Source organism: Panthera onca, chromosome E1, assembly GCF_046562875.1.
Source record: "Panthera onca isolate mPanOnc1 chromosome E1, mPanOnc1 haplotype 2, whole genome shotgun sequence".
NCBI lineage: Eukaryota > Metazoa > Chordata > Mammalia > Carnivora > Felidae > Panthera > Panthera onca.
Genome location: NC_138352.1, coordinates 26,430,111 through 26,447,766, shown reverse-complemented (window position 1 = coordinate 26,447,766; position 17,656 = coordinate 26,430,111). Strand labels below are relative to the sequence as shown.

Genomic DNA, 17,656 nt, shown 5'->3' with positions numbered 1-17,656 from the left:
CTGCTTAAGATTCTCTCTCTCCCTTTCCTTCTGCCCCTTCCCTGCTCTCTCTTTCTCTCTCTCTCAGACAAATGAACAGAAACAAGAGAGGGCTGACAGAAGCTCCTGAAATCAAACGGGAGAAAACTAGATCTCTCAGGAGGAGCTGGCCAAGTTTACCACCAAGGTGACAGTAGACCCGAATATATAAAACCCTTCCTACGAACAATGGGAATAGGGTGCTTATTTACCCTAGAATTAGATGAAAATAATGTATTAGAAGAAATATTTAAAGATTTAAGAGAAATGGGGTGCTTGATTGGCTCATTTGGTAGAATATGTGACTCTTGATCTTGGGGTGGTGAGTTCTAGCACCATGTTGGGCATAGAGCTTATTTAAAACAAAACAAAACAAAAACAAAAACCTCTAGTCCCTGGGCCTAGAACAGTACCTGGCCTAGAGTTTCTTTTTCTTTTTTTTTTTTTTTTAATTTTTTTTCAACGTTTTTTATTTATTTTTGGGACAGAGAGAGACAGAGCATGAACGGGGGAGGGGCAGAGAGAGAGGGAGACACAGAATCGGAAACAGGCTCCAGGCTCTGAGCCATCAGCCCAGAGCCTGACGCGGGGCTCGAACTCACGGACCGCGAGATCGTGACCTGGCTGAAGTCGCTTAACCGACTGCGCCACCCAGGCGCCCCTAGAACAGTACCTGGCCTAGAGTTTCTTAATGAACGTATGCTAAACAAATTGTGGAATGAACTAGTCATTAAGTGATCCTACGACAAAAACATGACTCATTCTTAGTATTCGTTTTGGGGGTCCCTGGATGGCTCAGTCGGTAAAGCATACGACTCTTTATCTTGGGGTGATGAGTTCCAGCCTCATGTTGAGTGTAGAGATTACTTAAAAAAGAAAAAAAAAAAAAGATCTAAGAAAAATGACCAAATTAAAAAGATGAGCTGAATCCACACACCCAATCCATTTTTTTCCCCAGGAACTATCCATCCGCAATGATAATTCCAAAATGTGTAACAGTGAAGTTCATGGATTTCATAAGCAAAGCAGTAATTCTTGGGGCAGCAAGGCATTTACATCGCTTGTAAGAAAAAAAAGAAAATCAGGCTGGTTTCAGGTATCATCGTGGCAGAGAAGACAATGAAGCAATATGTATGCATTTCTCAAGAAATAAAGTACCGCCCAAGAATTTCGTATGCAGCCAAACCTTTTCAGGATAAAGGCAACAAACGTTTTTGAACGCGAGAAACTCAGAGCCTATCATTTCCATAAATTGTGCTTGAAAAAACTAAAGCAAGATCTCCACAAGATGAGATCTCAAGATGACATCGCGAGACGGGATGGATCACAGGATGGGATGCCACAAAATAAGGGTGTGGCAAGGGGGGTGGGGACACTTTGGTGAAATCACTGGGGGTTCTGAGTCTGCTTCCCTGGAGGACCCAGATGAACACAAACGTGGGGCTGATAATTACAGAGCAGAATGTATGATTTTACAGACCCAGTAATGTAGAAGTGGTCTAACTAACAAAAATTGGGATGAGAAGGGAAAGTAAAGGAAGGGGTCTTTAAAGCACATTGATTTCCTCATTTTTTATAGCCAGGGGTGGAAATATTTCATTTAAAGCAGATTAAAAAAAGATCAAGGGGTGCCCAAGTGGCTCAGTTGTTTAAGTATCTGACTTTGGCTCAGTTCATGATCTCAAGGCTCATGGGTTTGAGTCCAGCATCGGGCTCTGTGCTGACAGCTCAGAGCCTGGAGCCTGCTTGGGATTCTGCGTCTCCCTCTCTCTCTGCCCCTCCTCTGCTTGTGCTCTGTCTCTTCCTCTCTCAAAAAATAAATAAACATTAGAGGGGCGCCTGGGTGGCGCAGTCGGTTAAGCGTCCGACTTCAGCCAGGTCACGATCTCGCAGTCCGTGAGTTCGAGCCCCGCGTCGGGCTCTGGGCCGATGGCTCGGAGCCTGGAGCCTGTTTCCGATTCTGTGTCTCCCTCTCTCTCTGCCCCTCCCCCGTTCATGCTCTGTCTCTCTCTGTCCCAAAAATAAATAAAAAAAATAAATAAATAAATAAATAAACATTAGAAAAAAAAATTTTTAAACAAGTAATAGAAGTATGTGTAAACATACTTAATTTTAAGAAAAAAGCAGACACCGGGGTGGCCTGGGTGGCTCAGTTGGTTGAGTGACCAACTTTGGCTCAGGCCATGATCTCTGGGTTCATGAGTTCAAGCCCTGCATGGGGCTCGCCAGTGCAGAGCCTGCTTCAGATCCTCTGTCCCCCCACCTCTGTGCCCCTGCCCGTTCATTTTCTCTCTCTCAAAAATAAAAATTAAAAAAAAAAAACAACAAAAAAAAGCAAACATTAAAGAAATATAAAATCCTTTGACATTGGATGTGGAGACAGGAGGGATAAAGAAAAAGGAAACGTACTCTGTTACCGTTGTTCAACAAGCAGTAAACGGAAACAGTCTGCAGCGGTAGAGGACTGAGGGTATTATGTACAATTACAGTTGTAAAGGCAACCTTTTGAATAAAACTTAAACCCTCCAAATCCTTGGGAGAAACACACCCAACACAGCAAAGCAAACACCAAGCACATAAGAAAAGGGTAGAGAAGAACCTGAAAGGCTGTGAAAACACAGCATAAAACAACATAACCATTACATGAATAGGGCTAAACCCATCTATTCCAAGAAAAAAGACTTTTAGATTAAATCACAAAACAAAACTTGATGTTCGATTCAAGGGATTTGCCTAATACAAAGGCTTCAGAAAAGATGAAAACAGAAGGGCAGAGCTGTATTGGGCTGACGGCAAACAAAATTTAGTAGGCTTGTCATTAACATCGGACAAGGTTAAAGTCAGGGCAAAGGTCAAAAACATCAAATGAGACAAAGGTCATTTTATAATTTAAAGGGACAATTCACAAGAATATAAGGATATTTGTGCACAGATAGCATAGCATCATCATTTACAAAGCAGGACTCCACAGAAATAAGGAGAAATAAAAACGCAATAGTAGTAAAGTTTTTTTTTAATGTTTATTTTATTTTTGAGAGAGAACATGAGTGGGGGAGGGCAGAGAGAGAGAGAGGGGGACAGAACACCTGAAGGGGGCTCTGTGCTGACAGCAGCAAGCCTGATGCGGGGCTCGAACTCGCGACCCCAGAGATGGTGACCTGAGCTGAAGTTGGACACTCAACTGATTGAGCCACCCAGGCGCCCAGATAGTATAAAGGTTTTAATTTACTTCTCTCAGATTATATCAGGTCAAAATACATTTAAGGACATGGAAGGTTCACATGACATAATTAATAAGTTATATTTCATCGATATGTGTTAAAATCTGTATGCCAAAAACGGAATATGCATTCCTCTCTAGGGCCCTTAAAGCATTCACAAAAATTGACTCTAGTTTAGGCCGCAAAGAAAACTCAAGTATTTAAAAGATGCAAAGTAGTAAGACAACATTGATCTCTGATCTCTGATCACAATGAAACAAAACTAAACTTTAATTAAACCCGGTCAGAAACAAAAGACTCTAACCCGTGGAAGTTTTAGAACTCTACCACCCTCTCTTAAAATTTATTTATTTATTTGTTTACTTGTTTATAAAGATTATTTTATTTATTTATTTATTTATTTTTTAACGTTTATTTTTGAGAGAGAGAGACAGAATGTGAGTGGGGGAGGGGCAGAGAGAGAAGGAGACAGAGAATCTGAAGCTGGCTCTAGGCTCTGAGCTGTCAGCACAGAGCCTGATGCAGGACTCGAACTCATGAACCATGAGATCATGACCTGAGCTGAAGCTGGATGCCTAACCAATTGAGCCACCCAGGTACCCCATCTTTCTACTCTCTTATTCACCAAAGATGTCACTGATAGTAATGTAAAAAGTGATCTGCTATGTGTATGGCTGTTTCCACATCCATGTGTATGACCTCACCTCCTCTATTCACCCCACTACTCCAGCAGGGCTGTGCTGCTCACTGTGCAAACTACATAAGGGTACTCGGTGGCCTGCCTCCACTCCACATTAGCCATCTGTCCTCACATCCTGACCTGGTCATCAGCAACCATCTCTATTCTCTTACCGGAAATTCCTTTCCAGGTTGCTTCTTCGATTACTCCAATAAGATAAATAAATCTCAGACCCCCATCAAGATTCCCAGTCTGTTGAACCCACTTCTTCTCCACCATTCAGCTCTCTCCCTCTCCTACTTCTCTTCTTATGCAGCTTAGCTCCTATGATTCAGCATTTGATACACACACACACACACATACACACACACACACACCACACCTATCTATCCTCATAGACAACTCCCTCTCTTCCTTTCCAGAGAAAACTCTGGCTTTTTCTTCTTTCTTTCTTCCTGCCTCATACAACAGAACAGGCTGCTGTCCAAGCCAGGACTTCTCAATTTCAGCATCATTGACATTTTAGGCTGGAACATTCTTTGGGGTGTGTGTGTGTGTGTGTGTGTGTGTGTAGTTGTGCATTGCAGAATATTTTTTTTTAATTTTTGTTTAACGTTTATTTATTTTTGAGACAGAGAGAGACAGAGCATGAATGGGGGAGGGGCAGAGAGAGAGGGAGACACAGAATCAGAAGCAGGCTCCAGGCTCTGAGCCATCAGCCCAGAGCCCGACGCGGGGCTCGAACCCACGGACCGCGAGATCGTGACCTGAGCTGAAGTCGGACGCTTAACCGACTGAGCCACCCAGGCGCCCCTGTGCATTGCAGAATATTTAGCAGCATCCCTGGCCTCTACCCATTAGATGCCAATAGCACCCCTAGCCACAATCAAAAATGTCTCCAGACATAAGCACATTTTCCTGGGTCAGGGTGGGAGGTAAATCCCCCCTGGTTGAGAACCACTAGTCGAGGCTCATCCTTCTGCTTGTGCCTGGGACTCCACCTCCACCCTCACATATATACAATCTTTTCAGGAATCATACAGTATGAAAAACCCTTTCCTCTCCTGTATGGTCAGAAGCTCTTTCTCAACTGGATTCTTTTCATAAATATTTAAACGTCTTTAAAAAAATCTTTCCTCAGCCACGCTTCCATCCCCAGCCATCAGTACCTCTTCTTCCCTTCCCCACCACATCTTGCAGAAATTGGTTATTCATCCTGCCTCCTCTATTCCTCCCTCCTCTCTCCTTCATCTATGACTCAGGGTTCTTGGCATTCCACCCCTGTAGCTTTCACTACGGTTTCAAGTGGCTTCCATGTCTATAACTGCAGTGGGCAGTTTTTAGCCTGTGGCCATAGACACAATGGAGGAGAACTAGATGGAGGGAAGTAAAGATCATGAATTTTGTTGTGATCCGGTGGATTTCAGGTGTCTCAGAGGCATCCTGGAGGAGATGTTGGGTGGACATTGAAACAATGAGGGCTGGGGTCAGAGGAGAGGTCTGGGGTCAGAGGAGAGGTCTGGGTTGGGACATAAACTGTCTGGGTCTCCCCCAGTGTACGCAAGGATATACGGGTGTATGTGTGTGGGTGACTAATGCCACAAGTGTAATGTTAAGTACCTTGGCAAGGGGGCGATAGAGGGGCAAGTACCTTGGCAAGGGTGTGGAGAGCAATTATGATCACTCGAAGGGCTTTCAAAATGCAGATTTCTGGGCCTCACCCCCAGATTTTAATACAGGAAAAACTGAATAGCCTCCCTGTGATGGAGAATTGTCATTTTTACCAAGTTCCCAGACGATGCTGAAGCTGCTGGTGCAGGTACCACCACATTTTGAGAACCACTGATCTAGAGCGAGGAAAGGAGGCCCAGGGCTCGACTGGAGCGTTCCCACACTTATTAGCTAGAAGCGGAGGTGAGCCCCTGAGGGAGACAGAGAGGAAGCACGGGGGAAGAAACACCACCACCAGTTCGTGGATGGAGAGCTGCGAGGGTGAATGTGCAGGGGGCGCAGGACTACATCTCCCAGGATGCCTCGCGCCGGCTCTCGCCCGCCCCCTGGAGGCGGCTGCGGGAGGCGCGGGTAGGATCCCAGGGACCTTTCGTGGAGCATCCGTGAGCTCGGGGAGCCGCGGCGGCTGCGGGCTGCGGCGGCGCGGCGGGAGCGAGCGGAGCCGGTGAGTAGGCGCCGCGCTGGTCGCCGGCTCTTTTGCGCCTCAGCTGCGTCGTCTTCCCGGGTCGGGCGGGCGAACCCTGGGGTCCGAGGGTCCAGGCAGCGGGGCGCAGGACTGTCCGTCCGAGACGGAAGACGCGCTGTTGCCGTTGTCGCTGCGGTGGCCCCGGTCCCCCACCGCCCGGCGGGTCCCGCCCCCAGCCCGGGACGGACCTCCTACCCTGTCCTGCCCACCAAGCCCGGGAACTGCGGGACGGGTGCCGCAGGTGGCAGCGGCAGGGGGCCGCCCCCCTCCCTTCCGGGCCCCAGGGGTTGGCGTAGGAGCCCAGGACAGAGGGCCAGGTGACCCCAGAGGACTGCGGCCCTGAGAGGCGCCCCCAACCCTCGCCGCGGTGGGACAGGTGCGTGGGCACGCCCGGCCGGGGCTCTCCCGGCCCCCGGAGCCTCCCGCACCTTTCTCCTGGTGCTGTCCGGGGGATGCGTGTATGTCGGGGACCGGGTAACCCTTGGCCATCCTCCGCGTCCACAGAGCTCCGATCCCCCTGTTGGCCTGGGGTGACCGGGGAAGGCGCTGGCCGTGCGTCTCCCGGGTCAGCCGGCGGTGCCACAGCGCAGTGCACCTGTGAGCCCTGGGGGACCGTTTGGATGCTTAGGGGTGGCCCGGTGATGCGGAGCCTGCCAGGAGTGCAACAGCAACGACCTCCTTCCCAAATGTGTTTGAAATGAAATGAGTTTTAGGTTCCCCCCCCCCTTTTTTTTAAAGGAAGTTTGACCCTGAATATCTCATTTTTATTTTGAGCGAGCTGCAGTTTTCAGCACGTAAGTTTATATAATAAGCAGTATAAGGCTTGGGGAAAAAAAAAAAAAAATTACTGCGAAGGTGCTCTTCCTTGCCCTCTATCGGAAGAATTATGTTGGACTGGTTGACATGCTTATCCATTAGTAACTGCGGTAGCTGGAGGCAGGAGATAACGTGTTTTTGAGGGGAGGCACAACTCAACTCTTCAGGACAAATTTTGGTTTGAGAAGATTTTGGTTATCCGGTTGCAAACACGAAGCTTTTGCAACGTTTAAGACGGGGGAGGAGAGACAGAGCAAGTTTGTCAACCTTAAGGTCTTACTCCACAGATAACAGCTTTGCGTAGTACCTTTGAGAAAGCAAGCACGTTTAATTTGGCAGCTTAGGCTAGATCTGAAGCTGAGCCTTCATACGAAACTCTATCCGTTTTAATAGTTTTTCAGTTGACTTGTTTGGTTGTTGTAGGCAAATACTCTCTCTTCATCTGTTCGAAGGGAGCAGACGTCTCTTACCAATGTTTGTACTTCTTATTTTCCATTGACCACTGTCTGCACAGTCCTGGCTATTAAGGTTAGCTAGGACAGTTTGTTTCGGGCTCGGTTTTAGGGCAGTGATCCAATGCGATCTTCACGAAATATATTCTTACCATATTAAGTAAGTTTTCATTTATGCCTAATTACTAAGAGTTTCAAAAGTTAGGAGTCAGTGTTGAATCCCACCCCCCCCCCCCAAGTGCTTTTGTATCACACGTATTGATATGACTGTGTAGTTTTCTTCTTAAAATTGATAACATCGGTGATTATACTGCTAGATTTTCGGTCACTAAAATCCTGGCATAAATTAAAATGCACTTTTGGGTTGTTTGATAGATTCAATAAGCTAACATTTAATTAGAGTTTTAGCATTTATATTTATAAGCGAGATCGGTCACTTTTCCCTCCTGCCCCCCTTTTTTGGTCTGAGTTTATAATTATGCTGATTATGTCCTCACCGAATCAGTTGGGAAGTTTTCCATCGTTTTCTCTGCTGTGGAGCAGAAGAATTATCTGTTCCTTAAAGTTTGGCAGAATCTGACTGCAGGCTGCCTGGGCTGCTGGTGATCATCTTTTTTTAAGAAGTTGATATCAATACTTAACTATCTTTTCTATTTTTTTCCACGACCATTGATTTTCCTCAGGTTTTCTATTTCTCCAAAGTCAATCTAGTGCTTTATATCTGCCCAGAAAATCATTAACATTATTGGAATTTAATGTGTGTTCGCATAATGTTGTAGATAGTCTTCTGTTGCAGGAAAATAGTTCTTCCACATTTATGGTGTGTTCGTCTTGTTCACACTCTTGTGTGTGTGCCTTTTCTCTTTTTTTGTATCGGTCAGGCTTGCTTCCTCCTTGCTTATTTTATTATCTTTCCAAAGCGCCAGTTCTGGATTTAATGATTAATCCTGTTACTTTTATTTTTCTACGTCAGTAGAATCTTCCTACTTAATTTGAATTTATTTTTGCAAGTTCTAGCCTTTTGAATTTGAAGGCTTAGATCATTTATGTAATCTTTCAGTCCTCCTTCTGAACAAGGCAAGGACTTCTAATATTTTCACTCCAGTTACCTCCCATTTGCTGTTAAGCTCTGTTACTACTTCAGTCCTTTAAATTGGACATTATTGGGGCGACTGGGTGGCTCAGTCCGTTAAGCGTCCGACTTCGGCTCAGGTCATGATGTCACAGTTCGTGGGTTCAAGCCCGGTGTTGGGCTCTGTGCTGACAGCTCAGAGCCTGGAGCCTGCCTCTGATTCTGTGTCTCCCTCTCTCTCTCTCTGCCCTTCCCCCGCTTGCGCTCTGTCTCTCTCTGTCTCTCAAAAATAAATAAATGCAGAAAAAAAAAAAAGAAAATAAATAAATTGGACATTATTACTGATGTTACTATTATACTGATTTTCTGGGTCAATATTTATTAGACTTCTGTACCTGTTTATCTTCTTCACTCTCCATTCCGTCTTTTTTTTTTTTTTTTTTTTTTAATTTATTTTTGAGACAGAGAGAGACAGAGCATGAGCAGGGGAGGGGCAGAGAGAGAGGGAGACACAGGATCTGCAGCAGGCTCCAGGCACGGTGCCTGACGCGGGGCTCGAACTCACGGAGTGTGGGATCATGACCTGAGCTGAAGTCAGACGCTTAACGGACTGAGCCACCCAAGTGCCCCATTCACTCTCCATTCCTTCTTATATCACTTTGAATCATTTTCCTTCTCCCTGAAGTACATTCTTTAGAAGTTCCTTCAGTGATGATGCATTCTGTTTTTATAATATCTGAAAATGCCTTTATTTTGCCTGCACTCTTGAATTTTGGCTTCACTAGGTTTCTCTAGTCCATTGATTTTAAAGTTGTTGTAGTTTGGGGCGCCTGGATGGCTCAGTCGGTTAGGCATCCGACTTCAGCTCAGGTCACGATCTCGCACTCCGTGAGTTCGAGCCCCGCGTCAGGCTCTGGGCTGATGGCTCAGAGCCTGGAGCCTGCTTCGGATTCTGTGTCTCCCTCTCTCTCTGCCCCTCCCCCATTCATGCTGTGTCTCTCTCTGTCTCAAAAATAAATAAACGTTAAAAAAAAATTAAAAAAAAAATAAAGTTGTTGTAGTTTTTTTCTTTTTTTCCCCTAGCAGTTTTTAAAGATGTTTTGTGGCTGGAAGGCTTTGGGATCTCTAGTCTAACATATTGCTGAAAGAAGGATGGAGATGAGAAAACAGAAATTAGTTTGTAATCTAATGAGCTGTCAGTTTTTGTGACATTTTTCTGCATGAAATTGTAGATTTATTTCCAATTTATTAATTACAAATTATGTTCTCTGTCTCCTTAGCTTACTTTTTCTCTGTTTGATCTGTTGATTCTGAGAGTTGTGTTAAAGTTTTCCACTATGATTCCCAGTGGGTTTCTTTTGTTCTATTTCTATTAGTTTTTGTAATATGTATACTTACAGACCACCTGTAAATAGTGCTTATCTATTTACATGTATTTTTTTTTAATTTTTTTTTTTTAACGTTTATTTATTTTTGAGACAGAGAGAGACAGAGCATGAACGGGGGAGGGGCAGAGAGAGAGGGAGATACAGAATCAGAAACAGGCTCCAGGCTCTGAGCCATCTGCCCAGAGCCCGATGCGGGGCTCAAACTCACGGACCGTGAGATCGTGACCTGAGCCGAAGTCGGACGCTTAACCGACTGAGCCACCCAGGCGCCCCAATTTACATGTATTTTTGAAGTTATGTTTTTAGATACTTTTTAATTTTTTTAAATAAAGTTTATTTACTTATTTTGAGAGAGAAAGCACATTCGTGCATGTGCAGGGGAGGGGCAAACAGAGAGGGTGAAAGAGAATCCCAAGCAGGCTCTGCGATGTCTGAGCAGAGCCCGACACAGGGCTCGATCTCACGAACTGTGAGACCATGACCTGAGCCAAAATCAAGACTCAGAAGCCCAACTGACTGAGCCACCCAGGCACCCTTTATGGAGGTATAACATAAATGTTTAAAGGTACACACATATTAAGTGTATAGATCCATGAATTTGGACGGGCTGAACACACATATAACCAACACTCAGAACAAGAAACAACCTTTCCAACACTCCAGAATCTGCCCTCATGTGTCCCACCCCCAGGGATAACCACTATCTTGATTTCTTTTTATTTTTTAAATGTTTTTTATTTTTTGTATTTGAGGGAGAGAGAGAGAGAGAGAGAGAGAGAGAGAGCAGGGGAAGGGCAGAGAGATGAGGACAGAATCTGTAGCAGGCTGTAGGCTCCAAGCTGTCAGCACAGAGCCCCACGTGGGGCTCGAACTCACGAGCAGTGAGATCATGACCTGAGCCGAAGCTGGACATCCAGCTGACTGAGCCACCCAGGTGCCCCCACTATCTTGATTTCTAACACAGTAGATTCGTTTTAGCTATTCTCATACTTTACATCAATAGAATCATATAGTATGTGCCCTTTTATATCCAGCTTCTTGCCATCAACCTTACAGTTGTGTGATTTGTCTGTAGTCCTGAGTGTAGTTGTGGTTTGTCCGTTCTCCTTGCTGTATGTATCCCATCATGTGTGTATCCACGATGTAGAAACCCATTTTACGTGATTGACAGTTGGGTTGTTTGCAGTTTGGGGATACGGTGAATAGCGCTGCTGTGAACATTCTAGCACATGTCATTTGTTGAATGAATGTATGCGTGTCTGTTGAGTGTGTACATCCAGGAGGAGAATTGCTTGGTCATAGCACATGCCTAGGGTTTGAGTAAATATTGACAGTTTCTAAGTTATGTACCTGAGAAACATACATGGTAGCTGCCGTCTCTTGGTAATTTCCGTCTTTTAGATTTTAGTCATCCTGGTGGGTATCCCATTGTGGTTTTAATTCGTATTTCCCTTATGATAAATGAAATCGAGCTCTTTTGCTACCCTTAAATTTTCACACATATCTAAACATTTTTTTCCCTTGGTGTTTAAAGCTAATCTGTATATATGAACCCTTCGTGAGTAAAGCAAGAGTGAACCTTAACCTGATTTTAATTCTGCCTCGTATTAAGATCATATGGAATTTGTTTTTTTTTTTACATTATGCATAAACAGCCATGTTTTACTGATTATTTACTCATCATTGATAAGTTTTGCCAATTATTTGCTCTTCATTGGTCTTTCATCTCCTGTTTTTCTACTTTGTGGATTCATTATTCCTTAAGTGAATCCTCAAGTAACTTTGTTTTTCCACCTGAGATTTTGTGGGTGGTAAACTTTCTGAGCCTTTGCACGTGTAAAGTATTTTTTATTTTGCTTTTCTGCCTGAGTACTCTCGGCTGAGGATAGGATTCCAGGTTAAAACCTCTGCATTTTGAAGGTAATTCTTCATTATCTGCTGGTAACTAGTGTCGTGGATGAGAAGTTTCTACAGTGTGATTTCCATTTCTCTGTAGTTAACCTGTTTATTTTCTCTGAAGCTTAACCATTTTTTCTTTTTTCTTGGTGTTGGAACATTTTACTATTTGTCCAGGGGGATAGTTCTCTTTTGTTCTTTCTGCTCAGTGCTTAGTGGCCCCTTTCTTTCCATAGATTAACGCATTTCTGTGGCACGGGGGAAGTTTCTCTTTGGGTATTTCCTTGCCTCCATTGTCTTTTATTTTCTTTTTCTGGAATTACTATTAAATGGGTATCAGAATCTCTCAATTCATCTTTCATGTTTCACTTTCATCTTTTCAACTTTTTCTTTCATCTTTCACTTTCTTCTCAAATGATCTGCCTCCTTATCTTTATGGGCTGCATTTTGGGAGATTCCTTGGCTTGGATTTTCCCACTCACAAATCTAGTGTTTGGCTTTGTCCAGTCAACTGTCCATCTGTTGAGTGTTTTCCATGTTGATTGTCATTTATTTAACTTTCAAGGTCTCTACTTGGTAAAATTTAGTTTTTAGAATAGAAAAGATATTCAGTGTTCAAAAATCATACTGTGTGTGGGGTGCCTGGGTGGCTCAGTCGGTTAAGCGTCCAACTTCAGCTCAAGTCCCGATCTCACAGTTCACGGGTTCGAGCCTTGTGTCGGACTCTGTGCTGACTTCTCAGAGCCTGGAGCCTGCTTCGACTTCTCTGTCTCCCTCTCTCTGCCCCTTCCCCGCTCACACTCTGTCTCTGTCTCTCTCTCTCAAAAATAAATAAAACATCTAAAAAAATATAAAAATCATACTGTATTAAAAAGATATGCATGAAAGGTCTCCCACCATCCCTTTCCCCCGTCTGCCTAGTTCTCCCTCACCCCACAAGCAGGTAGCCCCGTTATTAGTTTTGTATATGTCCTCCAAGGTCTCCTTGTGCAAATACAATGATATATGAAACGATTCTTAATCCCTCCTTTTTTTTTTTTTTTTTTGCACAAATAATAGCGTTATTCCATGTTCTGCCCCTCACCCTGCTTTTTTATTTCACAGTGTAGAGATCTTCACCTCTCAGCTGCTTCCTTTTCACAGACAGACTGTCCCCTCCAATCTTCCTACAGATGTCTTAATATTCTATGTGCTGGACTAACTAACTCTCTTTCCTTGGGTATATGTTCTGTTGACTTGCTGTCCCCATTTTGTGACATTACAAAAACTCAGTGACTCTCCTTTTGGTGCCCGTCTTTACGTTTGAGAATTCCCATTTCCCTGCCTGTCCTGTTTGCCATAGGCCATCTCCGGCGATTGCCAAGGAGTTGCATGGTGCTGCTGAGTGGAGTGTATAGCCCAGGTGAGGGAACATTTGTTGTAGGCTGCTCAGTGAGTGTGGGGAAGGGTCTCGTCGTCCTGGCTTATCTGACTGTAGTTCCCCAGTTCATCGGGTTGTCATATTCCATCCCTGCCCCGTCTTCTCTCTGCCGATTCAGAGCCTGAAGCCCCTTATCATTTCCCGCTGCATGACGGCCTCCTCCCCGGCAGGTGTGGGGCTGTACTTTGCTCAGGCAATCTCGTTCTGAGTACCCTCTACCTTTCAGAAAGTTCTTAGACGTTCTAGTTAGCCAGTGGCACTGTTTCTTTATTTGTGTGTGTCTAGGTGTCTTATCAATTTAATATTTTAAAAATAATACTTTTTGCCATTCCATGGATTTTTAGGCCACCCGGAAGGCAGAAGTGTGTGTTTAGTCCATTACGTCAGTCCAATCTCCAATATTATCTTTTATTTAGATTGTATTTGTAGGCCTGGGGTCCACAAGACCACCCTGAGATTTAGTGATTCCTTAGGAGGTCTCACAGGACTCAGCACACTGGCTTATTCATGGCTGTGATTTGTTTTGTGAGAGGCTACAAAGCAAAATCATCAAAGGGAAGAGGCACACAGCACCAAGTCCAAGGACACTGGCTCCCAAGAGTCCTCTTCCAGTAGAGTCACAGGACGTGTTTAATTTTCCGCGACGAGCCGTGACAGCATGTGTCCCCCAGTGTCGTCCACCGGGGCAGCTCACTAGAGACTCAGAGAGACTCATGGGTTTTACAGGGGGCTGATCATGTAGGCGCCCTCTGCCTAGCATATTCCAAAACTTCAGACTCCCGGCAGGAAGGCAGGTGTTCAGGATCAACCACAGTGTTTGTGCAAACACTTTAGGCTCAGAGAGCCTCTCTTACCAGTTCTACAAATGTTAGGAACATTTGTTCCTAATCTAACAAATTAGATCTAAATCTAATTTAGATCCTATATCTAATTTGGGAACTTCCCAAATCTAAGTTCCCCATGTCAGCCAAAGGCTAACCTCACAAGCAGTTGGAATCTCCCAGGTGCCTGGGTGGCTCAGTCGGTTGAGCGCCCGACTTCGGCTCAGGTCATGATCTCACGGTTCGTGAGTTTGAGCCCCGCGTCGGGCTCTGTGCCGACAGCTCAGAGCCTGGAGCCTGCTTCCGATTCTGTTCCTCTTCTGCTTGTGCTCTGTCTCTGTCTCTCTCAAAAATAAATAAAACTTTAAAAAAAAAAAAGATGACAGGTGGCTTATCATCGAATGTAGCAATCTGCAGCTCATAATAGACACCTTCTCCACAGACCATTCTGATCACCCCAGTCTGCGTCAGGCTCTGGTCCCCAAACTCCGGCCACGGCTCTGCTCGTGGAGCATTTTCTCACTTACTTCTCCTTTGTGGTTGCATTAGATGGTTTCGTTGCTTCACCCTTTGGGCCTGAGTTTAATCTCCCACAAGATCGAGAATTCCCCGAGCACCGAACAGCAACGCCTACTTAGTTATGTTAGTTGTGCCTCCCTAGTAGGGTGAAATGCTCACAGTTGGTGCCTATTAATGCTTGCTGAAGGAATGGCTACAGGGGAGTAGGAAGCCGTGTCCTCTTTATTCTGTCCCCTGCTTAGCACGTGGCTGATTTTTGTTCTGTGAGGAGGACAGTGATGTAAAACACCAAGCTGACATTAACTGCCCGGATTGTCTGTCTGAGTTCTGTCTCCCCAAGCAGCAGATGGTATACTCAAAGATTTTTGGTTCGAAAGGTGTTTTGAGGTCATTGAACCTGCGTGGGGGGCTTAGATTCCCAAACCATTTTTTTGTCTACGTAACCCCACGTAACATATCTGGTTGTAGATCTGTTTCTTCCTTCTCCCCGTGTTTTCAGACCTCAGGTGTGGGGAATAATTAATCATATTTACCTTCTTGGCACTTTATCATCATTGATCTATGCAAGCCCCTCCCTTGTTGTGTTTACTTGTTTCTGCATTTGTTGGTTCATGTCCCCCCCCCCCCACCCCCCAGATGGTCTGTGTAAGAATCTCTTTGGGATTTAGACTCAGGAGCAGAGTTTCCTGGTCACAGCGTGCACCTGTGCTTCATAGAACCAAGTACGGCCAGGTCAGTCTTCAACGTGTCTGCACCATCCACCCTTCCCCAGCAGTGCACAGGATTTTAGCTTTGCCTCTTGATATGTTGACTGACAGAACTTTAATAATTGAGACATTTCTGGGGCGCCTGGGTGCCTCAGTTGGTTAAGCGTCTGACTTCGGCTCAGGTCCTGATCTCTAGGTTTGTGAGTTCAAGCCCCGCATTGGGCTCTTTGCTGTTTTAGATCCTCTATCCTCCTCTCTCTCTGCCCCTCCCCTGCTCACTCTCCCTCTCCTTCTCTCTCTCTCTCAAAAATAAGCAAACTTAAAAAAAAGAAGACATTTCACCTAAAAATCCATAGCCCTAGCCTCTGTTGAATAAATCCTATTTCCTTGTCGGCTAAAGCAGCCGAATGGTGGTTCCTCCTTCATGCCACAAGCTCTCCCCAACCCGGGTGGCTTCACTCGTTCTCTTGACCTCCTGGTCCCTGGAGTCGTTTGGGTTTATGACCAGCCCTGTTGTATGTGAAGCCACACCTTGTAAATAAATAATCTGGCGTTGATATTCACGAAGATGTTAGATGAACGTGGTTGTGGGGTCAAGTGGACTCAGAGTTGCGAGCACAGCAGCTCATGACATCGAATGGGCGTCAGACTTAATGTCCCCACCGTCCTTCAGCAGCAATAACTCATTCTTTCCAACTCTTTCTGCACTGTCATTTATTTGGATGCACAAAGAGGCCTTCGTGGAAGCGGGAGCTCTAAACCAAGCGTCTGCAAACTTTCTGTGAAGAGCCAGATAGTGAATATTTTAGGATTTCCAGGGTCATACGGTCTCTCTCATAACAACTCAACTCTGCCCTTATAGCCCAAAGACATTGCCAACAGGGGATGGGCTCCATTCATTTGGCCACAAGCTGTAGTTTGCCAACTCAATTATTCCTCTCTTCTCTTGTTTCTGAGGTGCGAGTTTATAGCATTCACCTAATTGCTGCACAGTGAGCACCTACTGTGTGCCAGTGCTAAGATTATAATGAAGGACAAGGTACAAATCAGTCTTTAAGTATGGAGACAAATGAGCAATTACCCAGGAAGAGAACAGGCCAGTGTTCTGGGGCGCCTGGGTGGCTCAGTCCTTTGAGCATCTGACTCTTGATTTCGGCTCGGGTCATGATCCCAGGATTGTGGGATTGAGCCCTGCGTTGGGCTCTATGCTGAGCATGGAGTCTGCTTGGGGTTCTCTCTTTCTCTCCCCCCCCCCCACACCCTTTCCCTCTCCCTCAGCCCCTCTCCTGCTCGTGCTCTCTCTCTTTCTCTCTCAAATGAAAAAATAAAAATATTAAAAAAAAGAGAAGATAACAGGCCAAGACCAGGTGAGCACAGAATCGGGCACTGGGGCTTAGGATGAAGCATATCAGACAAGACTTTCTGTAAGAAGGAGAGATCTAAAATAAAGGGGGAAGAAGAGTTAGGTGGGATGGGGCAAGGGCCTTGAGGGTTTCACTCACTATAGCTGGGGGGTAAAGATCAGGGTTTTGTGGTGCAGGGAAGGGGGGAGTCGGGACAGCGGTAGCTTGGGTGGCAAGCGGCCAAAAAGTGGGTGGCAGGAGTGACAAGGAAGAGATTGAGTCCCAAACCCACAGGCAGAATCACCAATGCTTAAATAACCCAAGGTTGATGGTGGCGATATCACGGCTATTAAAATATGCCAGAAACTAGGAAAAGATAGAAAGTTCTCCAAATAATTTCACAAAATTAAGGTAGCCCTGATAGAGAACAGTGGGAGCCCAGCAAAAGCCAAGTACGGACCAAAGCTTACCTGTGGTATCTATGCACGTATCCCGAGTGAAATGGCAAAATGAATGCAGCAGAATCAAACGAGTAATACATTTTGGCCGAATAGTTTTCACTCCAGGAATTCAAGAATGGTTCGATGTAAGGACATATGTTAGTGTCACCCATTGTGTAAATAATGAAAGGGGAAAGCTATGTAATCGCACAGAGAGGTACGGAAAGAGCGCTTCATAGGATTGGAGTTTGCATCTGGTCGTTCTTGCAATGCTTTCGTTTGCCCTGCCTTCAGCGTGTGCGGTCTTCCCGGCCTGGCTGACTGTCGCCCCTTCTCTTCCTCTGGCAAACCCTTGCCCGTTTTTTGTATCCTTTTTCATTCATCACGTTTTCTTGTGAGCCCTCTCTCGGGTACCCTGTGTGGAGGAAGTTACCCTCTTCTCTCTAATGCAGTAACGCTCTATCCGTATCTCTACCCTCGTGTTTCGGTGGCCATTCTCCGTTTCTGTTAGTACTGAGTTGATTTCCTTCTGTAGCAACCGGGTCCTGTGCTAGGCACTTAGGTCCTGTGTTCAATACAGAGATGGGCACCGATCCTGCCAACTTCATTTTGCGGGCTCCTTTGCCCAGATGCCACTGGCTAGGGGTGGCTAGTGAAAGACACTGGT

The 17,656-nt window shown here is 45.3% G+C and overlaps 1 protein-coding gene and 1 long non-coding RNA gene across 2 annotated transcripts in view; both read left to right on the top strand.

Annotated features, from left to right (window-relative positions):
• The first annotated feature begins 36 nt into the window (after positions 1 to 36).
• Positions 37 to 1,189, top strand: LOC132688262 (uncharacterized). Its single transcript, XR_009614460.3, has 2 exons — positions 37 to 166; positions 977 to 1,189. It is a non-coding gene; the product is annotated as an uncharacterized LOC132688262 (long non-coding RNA).
• Positions 1,190 to 5,994: 4,805 nt separating this feature from the next.
• Positions 5,995 to 17,656, top strand: part of SPECC1 (sperm antigen with calponin homology and coiled-coil domains 1) — a 283,584-nt gene continuing 271,922 nt past the window's right edge. Inside the window, exon 1 of the mRNA XM_078437671.2 lies at positions 5,995 to 6,094. The gene's annotated coding sequence lies outside the window, so the exon portion shown is untranslated. The remainder of the gene's footprint in view (positions 6,095 to 17,656) is intronic.